This window comes from Scyliorhinus canicula, chromosome 8, assembly GCF_902713615.1.
Source record: "Scyliorhinus canicula chromosome 8, sScyCan1.1, whole genome shotgun sequence".
Classification (NCBI taxonomy): Eukaryota; Metazoa; Chordata; class Chondrichthyes; order Carcharhiniformes; family Scyliorhinidae; genus Scyliorhinus; species Scyliorhinus canicula.
This window is the reverse complement of record NC_052153.1, coordinates 90,412,649-90,434,879: the sequence shown is the minus strand read 5'-3', so window position 1 is coordinate 90,434,879 and position 22,231 is coordinate 90,412,649. Positions and strand designations below refer to the sequence as shown.

Genomic DNA, 22,231 nt, shown 5'->3' with positions numbered 1-22,231 from the left:
ACCCGCTGTGTGGGTCAGCCATATTGCGCGGAGCCGTCGTCACAGGCCCCTTATGGCTGCTGGAGCTGCGTGGAGCACTCCGGGGGCCCTGCAAGCTCCCTTAAAAATGGAGAATCACCCCTGACTGTTGAGACAAAAGTCCAGAGTGATTCGCAGGTGTGGGGGCATAGCCCCAATATTGGAGAATCCCGCACAATGTACCTAGAATTCAGGATGTTTAGTGACCCATTATGGTGTTTTTGGAAGGATGGAGGGGGGAAAAAATGGAAGATTCGAATTTATTTTGCAAATTCTGATTTCGGGTGAAGAAAAGTCATGCAGTTTGCATTTCAGATTTTTTTTTTGCTGGAATGTGATTGGGAAGAGAATGAAATAGAGAAATAGGTTGTGGCATGACAAAAGGAGAACAGAAAAATGATAGGGTAGAGAACACAGACTTAAATACTCAAATATTGATGAAGAGAATTGACCACCTATCTGCTCATCTTGGTAGTTTATCTATATTCCCCTGCAGCTTTTCACACCTGAAGGAAACTGGCTATTTCTGATAGGTAAAAGGGTAAATGATTTAGCCATTTTAACGTAAATACTAAAGTCCAGTTTAAAATCCATTTTAAATGGATTTCATCATATAACTTCAAGCATAATTTAAGATTACATATACACACTGCTTGCAGAATTTGCAGTGGCAAAGCACAGAATTTGAAACATTCAGAAGCTAGCTAAAGCTTTGCAACATTTTACTGATATTATAAAATGACCATTGTTCTAATGAACAGAATTGCAAAAGTTATGCCGCCATACCACAATCTGATTGCACACTGTAAATTCTATGATCTATGATCAAGGTTGGCATGACTACATGAACCCACCATTGTTCAGAATACAGATAATAGGGCAGTCAGCAATAAAACTGGTGAAGGCTAGAATTGATTATAAGAATATATCACATTCCAACACACACAAACATCTTAAAATGCAACATATCCAAATATATGTTGCACATTGATGATTGACAACTAACCATCCAACCAAATGCATTTGAAACCCATCCAGACCAATCAGCACATTGCAGGGGTAGAGACAGATGGAGTCAGACTGGGTTCAGGCAGACATTTTTCATCACTCTATACCTTTTACCTGCCTACTTACTATACATATTTCGTATTTTCATATTTCCACTCTAACTCTTGAACTTTGCGCAAGCTGTTTTGCTTTGAGTAAGAACCATTACTGTATTTTGAAAGTTAAATCTGTTGTAAACCATTAAACCAATTATTTCTATAAGTCTTTTGCTGGCAAGGGCTTTATTGAGCACATTTGATTTGTAACCACAAGAAGATCTTAGTCTCTCAATTATAATCAATAGACACAATAAAAGATTTTTATTTCGCATCCGAGAAGTGTTACTTAAATTCTACTGAGTTTTGAAGTGTATATGCAACTACACTTAAACCGCACAGTAGATTTCTACAACATCCTTCATCGCAAATTGTCAGACCTTAATTTGGAGTCATGAGAACATTTTAATATTGTTTGTTAATTCTTAAGACCACATCATTTATGCATATATTTAATTGGAGCTATCACAACACAGACCCCTCTGGACAATATCGCACCAACCTTTTCAGTCTGAGAAATGTATTTTTATCCACCATATTTGCTTTCTTCCTTTGAATTATCTATCCACATAGGCACAACTTCCTAAATTCATAACAACAATTGCGACATGCATTTAACTCAGTGCTTTATGACATGTTCTGAAAAGCCATTTTAAACCACAGGCACTGCATTTCCTTTATCAATATCTGCTGTTGGTAAAGTGTCCACACTGATAGATTGAATTATTTAATGTTTCTTGCTAAAATCAGTAATCTCAACTCATAATAAAGATTGCAACTATAGAGGCAACACAGTGGCTAGCACTGCTGCCCCACAGTGCCAGGGACCCGGGTTCAATTCCGGCCTTGGGTGATTCTTTGGAGTTTGCACTTCCACCCTGTGTCTGCGTGGGTTTCCTTCGGGTGCTAAATTCTCCTGTCACTAAAATAAATTAGTGATATTTTTTGTTTGCTCAGTTTTCTCACTGACAATCGTTTGCTCATACCCGAGGACCAAATAAACTATAAAGTAATAAATGTTAAGACCATTCAGTGTGGTCAAAAGCTATCCAATCATTCCCTCCACAAAAGATGTATTATTTGGTGTTTGAGAATCCACCCAAAATAATACATTTCTGAAGAAAGGCTACCAAAAAAAGCCACAAAAAATCTCCAAAATAATAAAGATCGTTGACCTTTATCACGCATTTGTACAAGGTGCTTGTGCAATGTGGTAGAAATTGGACTGACTCCTGGAACCCACACTCTTCAACACTGAGGAAATGTGTTCCACAAATGCCTATCCTTAAACCGAGCAACAGAGGAATCATTGTGCCTTAAACAATGCTTGATCATCTAACTCAACGCTTTTTTTCTTGGATCTTATGGCTCATTCTTAAACATTTATGTATAAAACTTGTTTTAAACATTGTTAGTTTTAAACATTGATTGACATACTATGAATTGCTTTTGATGGCAGCTGTCTTATTGCAGAATCCAGGTAGTCGCGTAGGAACAGAAGTAGGCCACTCAGCCCTTCAGCCAGATCATGGCTGCTGTATACCTAAACTCTATTCAACTATCTTTGCTGCACATTTTTGGTACACTTACCTGACAAATATCTATTGTTCTCGGTCTTGAAAACGTCAATTGATTTAGTAGCCATTGCACTCTTGGCAAAAACATAAAGATCCAGATTTCTGCTCCCCTTTGTGTATAATAATAATCTTTGTCATAAGTGGGCTTACATTAGCACTGCAATGAAGTTACTGTGAAAAGCCCTTCGTCGCCACATTATGAAAATGAAATGAAATGAAAATCGCTTGTCACGAGTAGGCTTCAATGAAGTTACTGTGAAAAGCCCCTCGTCGCCACATTCCGGCGCCTGTTCGGGGAGGCTGGTACGGGAATTGAACCATGCTGCTGGCCTGCCTTGGTCTGCTTTAAAAGCCAGCGATTTAGCCCAGTGTGCTAAACCAGCCCCTTCAAATCAGGAAGGCCATACATTACAGTATGGCCTTCCTGATTCCACACCTAATCTGTTTTGATCTAATTATAAGATTTTGCCCTTCTTACTAGATTGCCCAGTAGAGAAATATTTGCCCTAAATCTGCCCTATCTACCTGTTCAAAACCATTTATCACTTTAAATACCTCAATTATATGACACCCCAAATGCAAAAGAATATAAAATCAGGCTTATTCAACCTGTCCTCATAATTTACCCTTTAAGCCCCATTACCATTTGAGTGCAATTGTGCTGTACACCTTCGAAGGCCAAGATACCCTTCCCAGGATAGAGTCAAAATCTCAATGCAGTACTCCACAGAGGATCTGCTCAAGATTCTATATAGCTGAAACATCAATTCCACATTCTGTATTCCAACATCAATGAAATACAGGACCTTCTCGATTGCTCTTTGTATCGTTGTATTCAATTTTAATGATGTGTATATTTAGATCCCCCATTGATCCTAGATACGTTTTTAGGTCAGTATTTCTGCCCTCCACAAATACTTTATTTAATCATCTTTATTGGTGTCACAGGTAGTCTTACATTACACTGCAGTGACATTACTGTGAAAATCCCCACACTACAATGCCTATTCGGGTACACGGAGGGAGAATCCAGAATGTACAAATTACCTAAAAGCACGTCTTTCGGGCTTTGAGAAAGGAAACCGGAGCACCCGGAGGAAACCCTGCAGCCACAGGGAGAACGTGCAGACTCCGCACAGCCAGTGACCCAAGCCGGGAATCGAACCCGCGTCCCTGGCTCTGATAAGCAACAGTGCTAACCACTGTGCTACAGTGCCACCCACCATTCACACTGAACTACCGTGCAATCCACTGAACTCAGGATATTTCACATTTTTAAAGCAAACTCCATAACCTCTACTGTGAAGTGTGCCTGGAGGCAGGGCGAGATTATCCATGACAAACTTGAACGGCCTATAATGTAGTTCCAGAGGCCCTTATAAAAATCTCGCATGAGAAGCACAGAATCTAAACTGTCTTGATCCTAAAATAGTTGATATACAAGTTGTCCCTTTATCCCTTCCCAGTGACAAACTTCAGATATCTTGACCTCTGAGCAGTCAGGATTTCCAGATCGTGAGTGTCCACTCTTATTCAATTGCTTATAGATATAAAGGTATAAAATCTTTTGCAGTATTTGCTGATTGTATTCAATTCTTGAGAAATGATCACACTAGATCACTAATTTATTTAAACTAACTAAAAACAGATTTGTTCACTAGTGCTGGGAAAGCATTGCGGTAAAGATTCTCAGACACCCAGGTACAAAGAACTTGCCGCCTTCACCTTCAATGTTTTCCCATTGAAAAAAGCAACTTAACCAACCCAACACTACCACATCTCTGGCCTTGTTAATATACTGCAAAAACACCTCTCTGCATCAATGCTTCTAGACTGCTGCACATATTACTGTTGTCTCAGGTCCATACACTCAAAGCTCCAAGCTGTTTCCCAATTCAAGTCTAAGCAAATTCATGCCATAGAACAACAGAGACTCAGATTCCAGCCATGCTGCTTCAAACAGGGAACAGATAGTTTTATCTGGCCTACTACGCCAGAGAAGCAGTGATGTTAGCCTCTGTACCCCTATAAATGCAACAGGGCGAGGCAATGTAGGGAGCAAGAAGCTAATGCATCAGCAGGACACTACTTAGTGGGATAGTAGATGAATTTGTGGACTGCTCAATGAGTTACCTATTTATTTTTAAAATTAATTCTGTGTTCATTTGGTGATAATGGGCAAGTCTAATTTAAAAAGAAAACAGGGATTTTCTCCTCTCCCATTCATTCTAGAATCTTGAAGATTTTGAAATTGCTGAACAATTTTGACGATTGAACTAATCCAAGCTTAAGGCAAGGAAAATAGACCAAATATCAAGTTCTAGTTTCTTAGAAGCTGCTTCACTGAGTTAAAAGTGGAGATGCTGGACCCTATGAAGGCTTCTATTGAAAGGTTGGTGGAGACCCAGAAGATGCAGGGGGTGGCGATTAAGGAGGTGCAGCAAAAGGCCTCCGACAACGAGGAAGAGATTTTGGGCCTGGCGTTTAGAGTGGAGGCGCACGAGGCTCTGCACAAAAGATGGCAGGAGAAGCTGGAAGACCTTGAAAATAGATCGAGGAGGCAGAACCTGCGAATTCTGGGTCTCCCTGAAGGCACGGAGGGGTCGGATGCGACTGCGTTTGTGACCACGATGCACGGGGCGCACAGAGTCCTGGCAAGGAAGCCTAAGGCGAACGAGCCGCCGAGAGCAATGGTGGTAAGGTTCCACTGCTTCACCGACAAGTAGTGTGTCCTGCGATGGGGAAAGAAGGAGCGAAGCAGTAAGTGGGAGAACTGCAAGATCCGTATCTACCAGGTCTGGGGTGGAGAGCTGGCGAAGAGGCGTGCGGGATTCAACCGGGCCAAGGCGGTCCTTCACAGCAAAGGGGTGAAGTTCGGGCTGCTACACCCGGCGAGGCTGTGGGTCACGTATCAAGACCGGCACCATTATTTCGATACGCCGGATGAGGCGTGGACTTTTATTAAGAATGAGAAGCTGGACTTGAATTAATGGACTGCTGTATGTTGTTGGGGCATCCCGGTGAGGCGGTGGGGACGGTGTTATGTTGGTTTTCCCCCGTGTTTTTTTTTTTTGCCCCTTTGTTCTGGGCCCTCGAGGTTCTGGGTCTGTTTGCATGGAGCTGCGTCATAGGCAGTGGGGACGGGCTGGACAGCGAGAGCAGTTTGCGGGGTAGGGGGTAGTTGCTCATTGTTGGGGATAGCACCCGAAGTTTGTTTGTTTGAGCTTTTCTTTCTTGACACATGGGAATAAGGGGGGGGCCATCTCTCCTTCATTTGGATTGTGGGGGGGGGGGGGGTTTGGAGACCTGTAGAGGGAGCCAACAGTGGGATTGGAGGTAGAGGCGGGAGCGGCCGGGTCAGCATGAGTCAGCTGACTTCCGAGAGAACAATGGGGGTGGGAAGTGGTGAGCAGGGCGCTAATCCCGAGAGTGGAGAGGTCGAGTACTCAGCCATTGCGGTCTCGGACCATGCTCCGCACTGGGTGGAGTTGGGGCTGGGGGAGGAGAGAGGCCAACGCCCTCTGTGGAGACTGGACGTAGGACTACAGGCGGATGAGGAGGTCTGTAGGTGGATTAGGAGGAGTATCCAAAACTATGTGGCGACCAATGATACAGGGGAGGTTTCAGCGAGTATGGTCTGGGAGGTGTTGAAGGCAGTTATGAGGGGTGAGCTAATTTCTATCAGGGCCCACAGAAAGAAGAGGGATAGGATGGAGAGGGAGAGGTTGGTGGGGGAGATACTCAGGGTGGACAGTAGGTATGCGGAGTCCCAAGGAGGGGCTGCTAAAGGAGCGCCAGAGCCTACAGACGGAGTTTGACTTGCTTACCACAGGGAAGGCAGAGGCTCAGTTGAGGAAGTTACAAGGAGCGATGTACGAGTATGGGAGAAGGCAAGTAGGATGCAGGCGCACCAACTACGGAAGAGAGAGGCGGCCAGGGAAATTGGGGGAATTACAGACAGGGGGGGAGGGGGGGGGGGGGGGGGGAGAGGTAGGAGAATAACACGGTCCTGAGCTCGGAAAGGAGGTTTTCAAGGATTTTTATGGTAAATTGTACGAGTCAGAACCCCTGGAGGGGAGGGAAGGGATGAAGCAATTCTTCGACCAACTGAGGTTTCCGAAGGTGGAGGAGGAGCTAGTAGAGGGAATAGGGGCCCCGATTGAGTTGGAGGAATTGGTTAAAGGTTTGGAGGGTATGCAGTCGGGCAAGGCCCCGGGACCGGACGGATATCCTGTAGAATTCTATAGGAAATTCTCAGAGCTGTTTCATAGAATTTACAGTGCAGAAGGAGGCCATTCGGCCCATCGAGTCTGCACCGGCTCCTGGAAAGAGCACCCTACCCAAGGTCAACACCTCCACCCTATCCCCATAACCCAGTTGCCCCACCAAACACTAAGGGCAATTTTGGACACTAAGGGCAATTTATCATGTCCAATCCACCTAACCTGCACATCTTTGGACTGTGGGAGGAAACCGGAGCACCTGGAGGAAACCCACGCACACACGGGGAGGATGTGCAGACTCCGCACAGACAGTGACCCAAGACGGAATCGAACCTAGGACCCTGGAGCTGTGAAGCGATTGTGCTATCCACAATGCTACCGTGCTGCCCTTGTTGAGCCCGCTATTGTTGAGAACCTTCAACGAGGCTAAGGAGAGGGGAACCCTTCCCCCGACAATGCCGCACACCCGTTGCAATGTGGCTCCTACAGGCCAATATCGCTCCTTAATGTAGACGCCAAACTGTTGGCCACGATCCTGGCCACTAGAATTAAGGACTGTGTCCCGGGGGTGATTAATGACGACCAGACGGGGTTTGTCAAGGGCAGGCAGCTGAACACGAATGTGCGGAGGCTCCTGAACGTGATCATGATGCCCTTGGAAGGAGGGGATGCAGAAGTGGTGGCTGCAATGGATGCGGAAAAAGCCTTTGATCGGGTGGAGTACCTGTGGGAAGTGTTAGGCAGATTTGGATTTGGCGAGGAATTCATAGGCTGGGTTAAATTACTGTATCAGGCCCCCCGTAGCGAGTGTGTCCACGAACCAACTGCAGTCGGAGTACTTTAGACTGCAACGAAGACCGAGGCAGGGGTGCCCCCTGTCCCCCCTGTTGTTTTCCCTGGCAATCGAGTCGTTGGCCGTGGCGCTGAGGATGTCTAGAAACTGGAGGGGGTTGGTTCGGGGAGTGGAGGAGCATTGTGTTTCACTGTACGCGGATGACCTGCTCCTGTATATTTCAGGTCCGGTGGAGGGGATGGGGGAGGTCATGCAGATCCTAAAAAGATTTCGGGGATTTCTCAGGGTATAAGTTGAATGTCAGGAAAAGTGAGCTTTTTGTGATCCATGCGAGGGGCCAGGAATAGAGACTGGGAGAGCTCCCGCTCAAGATGGTGGAAAGGAGCTTTCGCTACTTGGGCATATGGGTGGCCAAGTGTTGGGATGCCCTGCACCAGCTCAACCTAACGCGGCTTGTGGATCAGATGGAGGGGGACTTCAAGAGGTGGGACATGCTCCCGCTTTCCTTGGCGGGCAGGCTGCAGTCCGTGAAGATGACAGTCCTCCCCAGGTTCCTGTTTGTTTTCCAGTGCCTTTCCATCCTCATCCCCAAGTCCTTCTTCAAGCGGGTGAACAGGATTATCACGGGATTGTGTGGGCAAACAAGACCCCGCGAGTTAAAAGACTGTTCTTAGGGCGCAGTCGGGGAGCTGGGGCTGCTGAACTTCTGCGGCTATTATTGGGCAGCGAATATATCCATGATTCGGAAGTGGGGAGTAGTCTGAGAAACACGCACAAACAGACTCAAAAACAGCTTCTTCCCCGCTCCTAAATGACCCTCTTACGGACTGACCTCATTAACGCTATACACTGTAGGCTTCATCCGATGCCGGTGCTTATATGTAGTTACATTGTATACCTTGTGTTGCCCTAATATGTATTTTCTTTTATTCACTTTTCTTTCCATGTACTTGATGATCGGCTGAGCTGCTCACAGAAAAATATTTTTCACTGTACCTCGGTACACGTGACAATAAACAAATCCGATCCAAATTTATTTAAAAAGAGAATACAATGCAAGACATAATGACTAAATTAGAATTTTACTGAAGAACTGCAACATGCCATTGACTTCAAATGGATACTACATCACACATTAAAGACTATAGGAAGGTGTAAAACAATCTTAGTTATAATATCGAATCCAGTGGAAGAGACTCTTAAAATGCTAGAGACTAAAATCTCTTTGGATATCTATTAAATATTTAAAGCAAGTGTTACCTCAAATCCCCAAGTAGTTTAGCTATCTGAATAGCAAGAGAAAAACTGCCTGATTAAGGTCCAGCGTTTTCACAGCTCAAGAAACATTGGTTTTACATTTCTCCTCACTACTTAGGAGTCTCAGGGGGAAAGCCCTTATTTTTAATATCCCATGGAACTAAATTATATCAGCCATAGCGGCTATAGGTGTGGCTTCTTTGTTTAAACAACTGCATTTTCATTATCCTTCATCATTCACAATTATTGATATTTAATTGTTGATGATTGCCTTATTATTTCAACATTGTGCATCTGCTTAATAAATGTTTGTAATGTGTTTGAATATCAACCCTAATTAATTTCACTTATTTCTGTACTTTCATAGCGATTTTTAAACTGTAACTCAAATATAATTATTTTTTAAAATGTTGTTTTCTTTTCTATCATTTAAAAGCTGCAATCACATAGCATCTGCCCTTTGTAGAAGATGTCAGACAATGTTCAATTCTGACCATTAGAAGCCCACTAGCCTTTCATGATACTCTGAGCTAGATAAAAAATGATGCCAAGTTCCAGGCTGAACTATCATTAATAGGTGTTACTATTCTTTTAACATTCCTTAGAAAAGGAATAGAGCACTTAAAAATCATGAAATGATAGTCCTTATCAATACCCATATCCAAAAAAAAACTTTTCTTTAATTCCAGTGGATTTGACAAAGATGAAGCAATATTCATTTGTTGTTAATTAAATTCAGTGTTGTCCCGATGCGTGTGCGAAAGGCTTCTAAAATGACTCCTTTTCTGCCTGTAACCATTTCCTCAATTCTAAAGTATAAAGTCTTAATTATATGCAAGTTCTACCTAATATCTATATTCTACCTAACCATCTCTTTAATCTATAATGGGCAGTCAAAGATACATTTTTTACAGTTCAACTGAAGAGACTAATTGAGAAAAATATGTGTACTATGTATTGGAAAATGAGATACACTTAAGTATGGGAACAGAACTATTGTCTAATAGTGCCGAGGAAGGCAAATTGATAAGGCATGCTCATTAATGGAGGAGTGATTAAATTTGGGCATGCTCCATAAGTCAGTATTAGATGAGTGCAAATATCTTGGAGGTTTGTGGGGCGGAGGCAAATACAGAGATAATGAGAAGCGATGCCATTTGAAAACACAGCTTAGAATTCTTAAATCAAGATATTGCTCGACTGGGAGCCAATGAAGCTCAGTGAGCACAGGAATGATAGGTGAATAGGACTTGATGTGATTTCGGACAGTGGGAGCAGTTTTTTTTAGCTGAACTCAGGCTTGTGGAAGATAACATGTGGGAGACGTGCCAGGAATAATCAAGTCTAATGCCTACGGCCATACTAGTCTGAAAACGCCTGATCTCGTCTGATCCCGGAAGCTAAGCAGACTCAGGCCTGGTTAGTACTTGGATGGGAGACTGCCTGGGAATACCAGGTGCAGTAGGAATAATCAAGTCTAAAGTTAACAATGTTATAAAAGGGGGTTTTCAGTTGAAGAAGAGACATAGTCAGTCAAGTAGCAATATCGAGGCTTAATGATGACACCAATATGTGGTCAAAAGTTAATCTCCAAGTCAAATCTGACACCGAGGTTGTGAAGAGATTGTTGCTGCATATTTCCTTATAGTTCTTATTAACGAAAATAAATTGTGTTTAAATTTACAAACTGGTGACCTTAATTATTGGGCAGGCAAAGGCGAAAGACTCCAGGTCTTTTTCTAAGAATTAATTGTTAATTCAATTGTGTTGTGACCTCGGGTGAAAGGGGGCCGGAATTGACCACGTCCTAGCCCAGGGTGTTGTAATACAAATATATTGGAAAGGAGAGGTGAATGTCTTGATGAAGCCACTGATTGCAACCTTAACCTGTTTTTTCACTTTCAGGTGTTGACTAGCCAACAGTACAGTTCTAGCATTCTCTGTATGCAAATCAGCCATAAACAATTTTCACTAGTTCTAAAAATATAACTATCTACATTCAGATTACAGAAAATATGACATCAAGTAATAAGCAAACATTTCAGATGTAGCTTCAATGCGCTTATAGACACATTAAGAGCTTAAAGAAAAATACAGAGGGCTGTTGCATTTATGTTAAATACAAATGTACTTCATTTTTACTTTGATCAAAGTTTTCTAGAGACACATCTATGTCCACGTGTATTTGCACATGTATGTTTTCTCAAACGTTAATGAAGCCATTTTGTTAAATGGACATGATCTATTTTATTTAATTAATTGGGGCAAATTTGAAATATTACTGAAATTCAATGTGCTCCTACCAACGTACCTCGAGGAAAATATACAGGCTGGAATTCTCCATCCACGCCAACAGGATTCTCCAGTCCCGCTACAGTGAATGGAGTTTCAGCTGAGCGCCAAATTTTCCGTTCTCACTGGCAGCGGTGATGGGATCAAAAAATCCGGCCATAATGATGAAAAGGCATATGTTTCTACTTATTAATATTCAATATTTAATCTATTTTTTATGCTAAACACATGGAAGTCCCATCAATTATTTGCATAAGCCTTTAAGGTTAGTGGTCTTATTCACATTTCCTATTTCTGATAAATATATGAGCAGAGCCACAGCAGAAAAAGAAATTGGAGATGGTCACAACAGGCTGCTACACAGAAACAAGTCAGGTTAAAAAAAAAATTAGGTTTCCAAGCAAAGTGATGCACATTTATGCATCAGTGTCATAATCTTACTGCTTCCTGTTTGCTAAATATGCTATCATTTGTCACCAGCATGAGATAGCGCCAAAAGCCATTTACAGTGAACAGAATAATGTTAAATCAATTTTACATCCAATTTAAATTGCATTAACAGTAGGTTTTGAAGAAACTAATGACCCAATAGAAAATAAACTTAAGCTTGGATCCAGGATCATGACACTGACATGGCTGTTTACAAGACACCATTCAGAACTACTGAACACTTGCTTTTGTGTTCAAGAAATATATCTGTCCAAAGAAACAGTCCAGGATGAAATTTCAGTATTTTTAGATAGAATTTGTCTCAAAAGGCATAATTTGTCTTGAAGGGCATTCATATAACTTTTCTTTAACAATGCAGAGGCATTTACCAAATTAATCTACTATGGGGTATATGTTACACTGTCCTTTAAGTAGAAATTCAATTATCCCAGAATCAGAACAAAAAGAATCTCAGCTCCCAAGGGTTTACTTCTGCTTTTCCTTGTCTCAATCTGCTCACTTCCAACCTCAGAACTATACATTAATAAATAAATAATCTTTGTCGTCACAAGTAGCCTTACATTAACACTGCAATGAAGTTACTGTGAAAAGACCCAAGTCGCCACATTCCAGGACTTGTTCGGGTCAGCAGCGGGAGAATTCAGGATTCTCAGCTGGTACAGGAATTGAACCTGTGCTGCTGGCCTTGTTCTGCATTGCAAACCAGCTGTCTAGCCCAATGAGCTAACGTGTATTGCTGGAGATCCTCGCTCCAGCACAAGCTAGGCGAATCTTCAAGCCCTGGGTTAACTGGGTTAATGGAGCGGACCCTGGGTGCGATAGAGAGCATCCTTCCGGCTGCATCACAGCTGTTGGGTCCAAGGTCGCAAGGAACTGCAGAGTGTGGTGAACTCAACCCAACCCAATGCATCACACAAGCTTGCCACCCCCACATTGATTCTGTATACACCTCCCGCTGCCTCAGGAAGGTACTCAGCACTATCAGAGACCACTTGGGGCTGGTTTAGCACAGGGCTAAATCGTTGGCTTTTAAAGCAGACCAAGGCAGGCCAACAGCACGGTTCAATTCCCCTACCAGCCACCCCCCCCCCCCCCAACAGATGCCGGAATGTGGCAACTAGGGGCTTTTCACAGTAACTTCATTTGAAGCCTACCTGTGACAATAAGCGATTTTCATTTTTTCATTCATTTCCACCCAGGTATTGCTTCCTTCCAGACCCTTCCATCAGGCAGAAGGTACAGAAGTCTGAAGACTCGCACATCTAGACATAGGAACAACTTCTTCCCCACAGCTACAAGACTCCTCAACGACTCCCCCTCGGACTGATCTGTTCCCTGCAAGAACACTATTCACGACGCCTTATGCTACTCTTGCTCCTGTATTTGCTATGTTTGGCCCTTTCTTTCGCACTGTAACCAATCACTGTTTGTCGATGTACAATTTGTCAATGTTCTCTGCTGTCGACTATGTATGTACTGTGAACGTTCCCTTAGCTGCAGAAAAATGCTTTTCACTGTACTTCGGTACATGCGACAATAAATCAAATCAAAAATTCCTCACAAATTCGGTCTTTTCAATCCAAGCGCGAGTTTCCACCTGCATTCTGGCATGATGAACAAGCAAGACTTCCAGTTTCTAGCTTCTCACTCTCGCTCTCTTGTACCCTGGCAGCCTGACCGGTCATTGGTATTCAGTGATATTTTAGGAAAGCCTGTAGCACAATATCACCATGGCTTCCTCTGTACCCATCTTATATCAATTCCCATCACCACGGCAATGCGAATCACATGAGCCTTGTATGCAGATAGAGATGCTGATTAGCTATTTTGAGACCCCAATTCTTTTGGGCAGGATACATAGATACATAGAATATACAGTGCAGGAGGCCATTCGGCCCATCGAGTCTGCACCAACCCACTTAAGCCCTCACTTCCACCCTATCCCCATAACCCAATAACCTCTCATAACCTTTTTGGACACTAAAGGCAATTTAACATGGCCAATCCATCTAACCTGCACGTCTTTGGACTGTGGGAGGAAACCGGAGTACCCGGAGGAAACCCACACAGACATGGGAGAACGTGTAGACTCTGCACAGACAGTGACCCAGCGGGGAATCGACCATAGGACCCTGGCGCTGTGAAGCCACAGTGCTAGCCACGTGTGCTACCGTGCTGCCCAGGAGATTACAAAGTCTGAGAACACGCACGAACAGATTCAAAAGCAGCTTCTTCCCCGCTGTTACCAGACTCCTAAACAACCCTCTCATGGATTGACCCGATTAATCCTACACTCCTGTATGCTTCACCCAATGCCAGTGTCTATGTATTTACATTGTGTACCTTGTGTTGTCCTAATATGCATTTTATTTTAATATACTAAATGATCTGTTTGAGCTGCTCGCAGAAAAATACTTTTCACTGTACCTCGGTACACGTGACAATAAACAAATCCAATCCAATCCAACTGCTTCTCAACACTCTCTAGGACTTGGAGACTCAGTCTATCTACTGTAAGCACACAGGATGCTGCCATAGTCTCTATTGTAATCACCTTGTACCTTTCAGTTAAGCAACCCCTTTAATCTCTAACAATCAAACAACCCAGGTTTGTTGACATAAGGCTTCAGGACAGGTCACATAAACACCTTTTTTTACTTTAAAGACTCGGTACCAAAAACATAAATTTATAAACCTTATCATTGTAATACTGTTAATTAAACAGATTAGAAATACTTCAACTTATATCAGCTGTCACTTTTATTAAAACATTTTTGATTTGTCACCATCAAATTAAAATGCAAAGCATAAAAGTACATTGAAGAACAGAAAATACAACTGCACCAAAATGTTGGAAGAGGATTTCTGGTGACGTCATATGAAGTGAGGATGCTCACAAGGCAACTCTGACCAGGATCCGTTTTTCAGAGCCCTGTAAATGTTTCTTATTGAACAAAGGATCAATAACCCGTTGCAATGCCGGAAAAAAATGGGCTTAAACAACCCACGGAGAGCAACATGTCGACCCATTTGGAGGTATTGTGCAGCTCCTCCATGGAAAAAATGGAGGAGGTTGCGTCGGTGACAGCGGCCTCCATGATTACAGTAGACATTCTAGCTCACGTGCTGGGCAAGGAATGATAATAATAATAATCTTTATTCAATGCCTACTTTGACAAACATTGGGGAAGGGTGGAAGAGAACATGCGTATGTCGCTCGAGGAAGCCGTGGCCCTGTCCGGGTGAAACTAGAACAAACATGAATTGGTGAAAAAGCACAGTAAGGTGCTAGAAGGTATGGGAAAAGTGCTGATGAGCTATGGTGAGCAGCTTGCCTCACTGGAAGCATAATAGGGGTAGTGGCTGACAAGGATAGGAAGCTAAAGGCCGATGATCTCAAGAACCAAATCGATCTAAGACGCAGAACCTCAGAGTCATAGGGCTGCCAGAGTGAATAGAGAGCTGAAAGCAACTACGTATCTTGCACAAATGTTTGGGAAAGCAATGGGGAGGGTGAACCACGTTCCCTCTGGGGTTGGACAGAGCCCACCGCACCCTTAGTCAAAAACCGCGGCCGAATGAACCGCAACACGAGTAGTAGTTCAGTTCCATATTTTCCCAGAAATGAGCAGGTTCTGAAATGGGCCAAATGACATTGGGATTGGAAGTGGGAGGGCAATCTCGTATGGGTCTACCAGGACATAGAAGCTGAGCTGGCAAGGAAAATGGGAAGACTTCAACAAGGCCAAGGACGCGTTGTACAAGAAAGAGTTTGGCTTGGGGTGTTGAATCCAGCGAAGCTATGGGTCACTTATGATTCAAGGGACTTTTCGCTTGATACACGGGAGGAGGCGGTGCCTTTGTTGAGAAGAATGGGTTCGGTTTGAATTAACGATACTTTGTCCAGTCTTTGACTGCTGTGGGTAAAAGGGACGAGTGTTTTTGCTCACCTAAAGAATTTAAGTGCTAATGTGGTATTTTTGCATGAGACCCATTTTCGGGTAATGAATCAGACCAGACTGTGGAAGAGGTGGTTGAGCCAAGTGTTCCATTCGGGCTTTCATGGACAGACCCAAGGTGCAGCAAACCTAGTTAATAAACGGGTTCTTTATTCGGCCACGAGAACCGTAGCAGATCCCAATGGCAGATTTGTGGTGGTCAGTGGGTCTTTGGCGGGTATGTCAGTGGTACTGGTAAATGTCTACGTGCCAAATTGGGATGATGTGGCATTTGGTAGAATGTTAGCTTCCATGCCTCACGTGGGCACAGACCAACTGATCTTTGGAGGGGACTTCAACGAGGTATTTGATCCTAAGCTAGATCAATCCAGGCCCAAATCCTTTGCTGTCTTGGGGTGGTGAAGGTGCTCCTGGCCTTTATGGAACATATGGGGCGTGTAGACCTGGGCGGGTTTTGCACCCAGCAGACAAGGAGATCTCCATCTTTTCCCACATGAATAATGTCTATTGCAGGATTGACGTCTTCTTACTGGGTGGGCCCCTTCCCCCCCGGGTAGAGAGCAGAATACTCAGCAATTGTAATCTCGGATCATGCTCCACACTTTGTGGAAGCAGATTCTAGTCAGTGCCCGCCACCGGAGGCTGGACGTTGTGCTGTTGGCAGACAGGGGGTTTTGTGAGCACATGTCCAGGACCATTGAGGAGTATAATAGATTGAATAGGAATGACTGTCGCTCTCTCCATACTGTGGGAAGCCCTTAAGCTTGTTGTAAGGGCGAGGTAATCTCCTTTAAGGCACATTTAACCCAGAGTTGCTTGCGAGTAGGAGGAAGCTGTAAATGCAGTTTAATTTGTTGTCCACTGGGAAGGCAGTGAGCCAGCTCCGGCACTAATGGTTTTTTTAAAAAATGAGTATGGGGAAAAGACCAGCTGTCTTCTTGCCCACCAGCTGAGGTGGCAGGTGGCTTCCCGAGAGTACAAATTAAAAACTCCAGCGGCAATTTGGTTTCCTCCTCAAATGAAGTCAATGCAATCTTTTGAGCCTTTTTACAGGAACTCAGGTCAGAGCCCCCGGAGATACCTTATGCTCACTCACTCACATATCTCTTATTTTCAAAAAAGACAAAATCCAAGAGTGTGGTTCTTATCGACCCATTTAGCCTTTGAACATTGATGCCAAACTGATAGCCAAGGTGTTGGCGCTGTGTTTGAAGCCATGTGTCCCGGAGGTGATAGCAGACAACATGAGGGACCTCAGTAAAGGTCAGTAATTATCAACTAATGCACAGCGGTTACTGGATTTAGTCCTGCCCCCCTCTCCGGTTTCTGAATCGGAAGAGATTGTGCCTTTGAACACAGAAGACGTTTGACAGGGTAGAGTGGGAGTAGGTTCGAGGCTCGGAGTTAATTTGGTCTTGGGCAGAAGTTCACTTTTTGGGTTTGGCTGCACGGTAGCATAGTGGTTAGCATCAATGCTTCACAGCTCCAGGGTCCCAGGTTCGGTTCCCGGCTGGGTCACTGTCTGTGCGGAGTCTACACGTCCTCCCCGTGTGTGCGTGGGTTTCCTCCGGGTGCTCCGGTTTCCTCCCACAGTCCAAAGATGTGCGGGTTAGGTGGATTGGCCATGCTAAATTGCCCGTAGTGTCCTAAAAAAAAGTAAGGTTAAGGGGGAGTTGTTGGGTTACGGGTATAGGGTGGATACGTGAGTTTGAGCAGGGTGATCATTGCTCGGCACAACATAGAGGGCCGAAGGGCCTGTTCTGTGCTGTACTGTTCTATGTTCTATGTTCTATAGTGCCCCGCCGCCCAGTGTAAGTATCAACGCTTAGAGCTCATGGTTTTTTTCATTGAGTAGGGCGACTAGGCAGGCATGGGCTTTGTCACTACTCCTGTTTGCACTGGCAATTGAGCCATTAGCAATAGTGCCAAGGTCTTCCGATAAATGGAAGGGGATACGGGGAGGGAGCATAAGATGTGCTTATATGCCGATGACTTGCTTCTATATATTATGGATGAAACAACAAAGCTACTCAGGAGCTTTGGGTCCTTTTGGGATACAAACTGAACCAGGAGTAAAGTGAATACTTTCCAGTTAACTCCTCGGGGAGGGGAACCAGTCTGGGGTATTACCTTTTGTCTTGCCAGAGGTAGTTTTGGTTTTTGTCTTGCCTGAGGTAGCTTTTGTTATCTGGGTATCCGGGTGGCCAACTAGCCATCACTCCATTGATTGAACTTCACTAGTCTGGTGTGAAGGGCGAGGTCCAGCTTGCAGAAGTGGGCAGGATCTAGATTATAAAAATGAATATTCTCCCCAGGTTTTAATTTATTTTTCAGTGTCTCCCATTTTTTCTGCCCAAATGCTTTCTTGGATTAATAAGTCTGTGGCCTCTATTATTTGGCCAGGTAAGACCCAAGAGTCCATAGGGCATTCCTTCAGTGGGACTGGCATTACCCAACTTGTTTGTTTATTATTAGACGACAAATATCGGGAAGGTGCTGGGATGGTTTGAGGAGCCAAACCCCATGTGGGAACAGAGGAAATGAATGAATGAAAATCGCTTAAATGTCACAAGTAGACTTCAAATGAAGTTACTGTGAAAAGTACCTAGTCGCAACATTCCAGCGCCTGTTCGGAAGGCTGGTACAGGAATTGAACCCACGCTGCTGGCCTGCCTTGGTCTGTTTTAGAGGCCAGCTATTTCGCCCTGTGCTAAACCAGCCCGATGGAGGCAAGTTCTTGTAGGAGCCCTAGTCTGAGAATTTTGGCAATGGCATCGCTCCCCTTCTCTCCGGCAAGGTACTCTTTGAATCCAGTGGTCATAGAATTTACATTTCAGAAGGGGGCCATTCGGCCCAAGTCTGCAGCGGCCCTTGGAAAGAGCACCCTACTTAAGCCCAAAGCTCCACCCTAACCCCGTAACCCCACCTAACCCTTTTTGGATACGAAGGGCAATTTAGCATGGCCAATCCACCTAACCAATACATATTTGGACTGTGGGAGGAAACCGGAGCACCCAGAGGAAACCCACGCAGACATGGAGAGAACGTGCAGACTCCGCACAAACAGTAACCCAAGCCGGGAATCGAGCCTGGTGCCCTGGAGCTGTGAAGCAACATTGCTAAACATTGTGCTACCCTGCCGCCCTCAAGTGTGTTGTCCACTCTTAAAATATGGAGGCAATTTAGGCAGCATTACAAATTAGGTTCCATGTCATTGCTGGCCCTTCTCTGTCAATCACCTATTTGCTCTGTCTAGTTCAGATGCACAGTAAGAAGTCTTACAACACCAGGTTAAAGTACAACATGTTTGTTTCAAACACTAGCTTTCGGAGCACTGCTCCTTCCTCAGGTGACTGAAGAGGTATGTTCCAGGTTGGACTAACTATCCAATAGCCGCTTGAAGGTCCCTAACGTTTCCGACTCAACTACTTCCACAGGCAGTGCATTCCATGCCCCCACTACTCTCTGGGTAAAGAAACTACCTCTGACATCCCCCCTATATCTTCCACCATTTATCTTAAATTTATGTCCCCCTGTAATGGTTTGTTCCCGGGGAAAAAGTCTCTGACTGTCTACTCTATCTATTCCCCTAATCATCATATAAACCTCTATCAAGTCGCCTCTCATCCTTCTCCGTTCTAATGGGAAAAGGCCTAGCTCCCTCAACCTTTCCTCGTATGACCTACTCTCCATTCCAGGCAACATCCTGGTAAATCTCCTTTGCACCTTTTCCAAAGCTTCCACATCCTTCCTAAAATGAGGTGACCAGAACTGCACACAGTACTTCAAATGTGGCCTGACCAAGGTTTTGTACAGCTGCATCATCACCTCACGGCTCTTAAATTCAATCCCTCTGCTAATGAACGCGAGCACACCATAGGCCTTCTTCACAGCTCTATCCACTTGAGTGGCAACTTTCAAAGATCTATGAACATAGACCCCAAGATCTCTCTGCTCCTCTACATTGCCAAGAACCCTACCGTTAACCCTGTATTCCGCATTCATATTTGTCCTTCCAAAATGGACAACCTCACACTTGTCAGGGTTAAACTCCATCTGCCACTTCTCAGCCCAGCTCTGCATCCTATCTATGTCTCTTTGAAACCGACAACAGCCCTCCTCACTATCCACAACTCCTCCAATCTTCGTATCATCTGCAAATTTACTGACCCACCCTTCAACTCCCTCATCCAAATCGTTAATGAAAATCACAAACAGCAGAGGACCCAGAACTGATCCCTGTGGTACGCCACTGGTAACTGGGTTCCAGGCTGAATATTTGCCATCCACCACCACTCTGTCTTCTATCGGTTAGCCAGTTCGTTATCCAACTGGCCAAATTTCCCACTATCCCATGCCTTCTTACTTTCTGCATAAGCCTACCATGGGGAACCTTATCAAATGCCTTACTAAAATCCATGTACACTACATCCACTGCTTTGCCTTCATCCACATGCTTGGTCACCTCCTCAAAGAAGTCAATAAGACTTGTAAGGCAAGACCTACCCCTCACAAATCCGTGCTGACTATCCCTAATCAAGCAGTGTCTTTCCAGATGCTCAGTATATATATGTGTTCTAGTCATGACCCAGGATGGAAAGCTTTTGCATATCCTTTTTTTGCACCAGTGATTCTTAACATTGATCTGGAACCTTATCCCTTGGTGGCTATTTTCGGGGTATCGGGCTCGCCGGGGTTGAAGGCGAGGGTGATGGTGGATGCTCTCACCTCTGCTTCATGAACAGCTGGGAGTCGAGTTCTGCTGGGATGGAAATCTTCTATTCCGTCCAGTGCCTCTGTCTGGTTTGGTGACCTCATGGAATTTTTTCGGTGGAGGGGTTCTACTCGAGGTGGCGGCCATTCATTTGCTACTTCAAAGCAGTAATCACCATCAGTCGTGGGGAGAAGGGCGGGGTTAGTTCTCATTGTTGGGGGAAGAGCATTTCTCTCCTGGGTGGTTGGGCTTTGTTTGGTTGGTTTTGTTTTTTCTAATATTGCATTTTGTAACATCCGTTTTTCATGTTGATATTGTGTATTTTGTTTGTTGTAAATGAAAATTCTTTCAGAAAAATATTTTTTTTTTTTTTTTTTTTAAATGTCGGAAGATGATTATTTTCTTCCTGCATGACTAAAACATCCTTGGGACAAACAGGTTTTACAACAAACAACCAGATACTTCATTTTCTGCTTCATATAAAATTCAAGTCATTACAGAGTTGGTTCAAATAAACAACACCTTTAACAATGCAGTGTGAAGTTTTGTGGAGGAAGGTATTAACCAGTGTGCCTTTTAGGATTTGAAGTGGACTGGCTGTGGTCATAACACTGCAAAAATATGAAATCTACATTTCTCTGCAGGATGACAAAAATGCTTCAAAATAAATTCCATGAAAACTGCCACAACTTTATGGCATTGGCAGATATATCTAGGAAGTTTATGTCTCTTATAATTCAAAGAGAAGATACCAATTATCTGTTTTTGGGAATGAGATGCGTCAAGCGGATCAAGTGTCATTGGGGAAGCATTTAGCAGACAACGATCATATAACAAAATTTTAGGTTAGCTATGAAAAAGACCAAGGAACAATCCAGATCAAGAATAAGTAACTTCAATAGAGTAAGATAGGATTGGACCCAAATGGAATCAAAGACTGGCAGGAAAAACTGTAATGGAACAATGGACTGCCTTTAAAGAGATAGTTTTGTACAGTCAAGGTTGTTCGCTCGAAGGGGCAAACAAGTCCTGGGCTCCCGAGGTGACAAAGAAGTTGAGATTAAGATGACAAATGTGCCTAAAACAGGTGTCAGGGGATAATACAAGCATGAAGCAGGCTGAATATAGAAGCTTTAGAGGGGAATTGAAAAAAAGCAAATAAAGGAACTAAAGAGAGGGTATGAGAAGAGATTGGCTGCTGATATAAAAAGGGAATACCAAAGTCTTCTATAGGCATGTAAATAATAAAAGGTTAGTAAAAGGGAGAGTAGAGATGATTAGGGATCAATATGGGGCACGAGGCACTGTTGAGATATGAAATTGGGGTATGAAATGAATACTTTGCATCTGTCTTTACCAAGGAAGATGTTGCACAGGTCATGGTGAAAAAGGAGATAGATCAGACACTTGGAAGAGTTTGAAATTCAAAATGAGATGATATTGGATAGACTGCCTACAGTTTCGGATTGATATGGCATCAACCCAGATGAGATGCATCCAAGGATGCAGAGGGAAGTGAGAATAGAAACTGCTGAGCCTAGCCAGTTTAACCTTTGTGATGGGGAAGTATCTAGACAAGTGTCTAGGACAAATTAATGGTCAGTTGGACAAGTGTGCATTAATCAAGGAAAGTCAGCACAGGTTTGTTCAGGGAAAATTGCACTTAACTAACTTCAGGTTTTTTGATTAGGTAACAGAGAGGATTGATGAGGATAATACTGGTGATGTGGTGTACATCGACTTCCAAAAGGTGCATGATAATGTGCCACAGAACATGCTTGTCAGCAAAGTTAGAACTCATTGAATAAAAGGGACAGTTGCAGCATGGGCATGAAATTGACTGAG

The 22,231-nt window shown here is 43.8% G+C and overlaps 1 protein-coding gene and 1 non-coding gene across 5 annotated transcripts in view; one reads left to right on the top strand and one right to left on the bottom strand.

The window, feature by feature from the left end:
* Window positions 1-22,231, bottom strand: part of LOC119970383 (guanine nucleotide-binding protein G(q) subunit alpha) — a 318,243-nt gene that overhangs the window by 173,038 nt on the left and 122,974 nt on the right. The gene's annotated exons all lie outside the window — the stretch shown is intronic.
* LOC119970806 lies at window positions 10,321-10,439 on the top strand. Its single transcript, XR_005461676.1, has one exon. It is a non-coding gene; the product is annotated as a 5S ribosomal RNA (ribosomal RNA).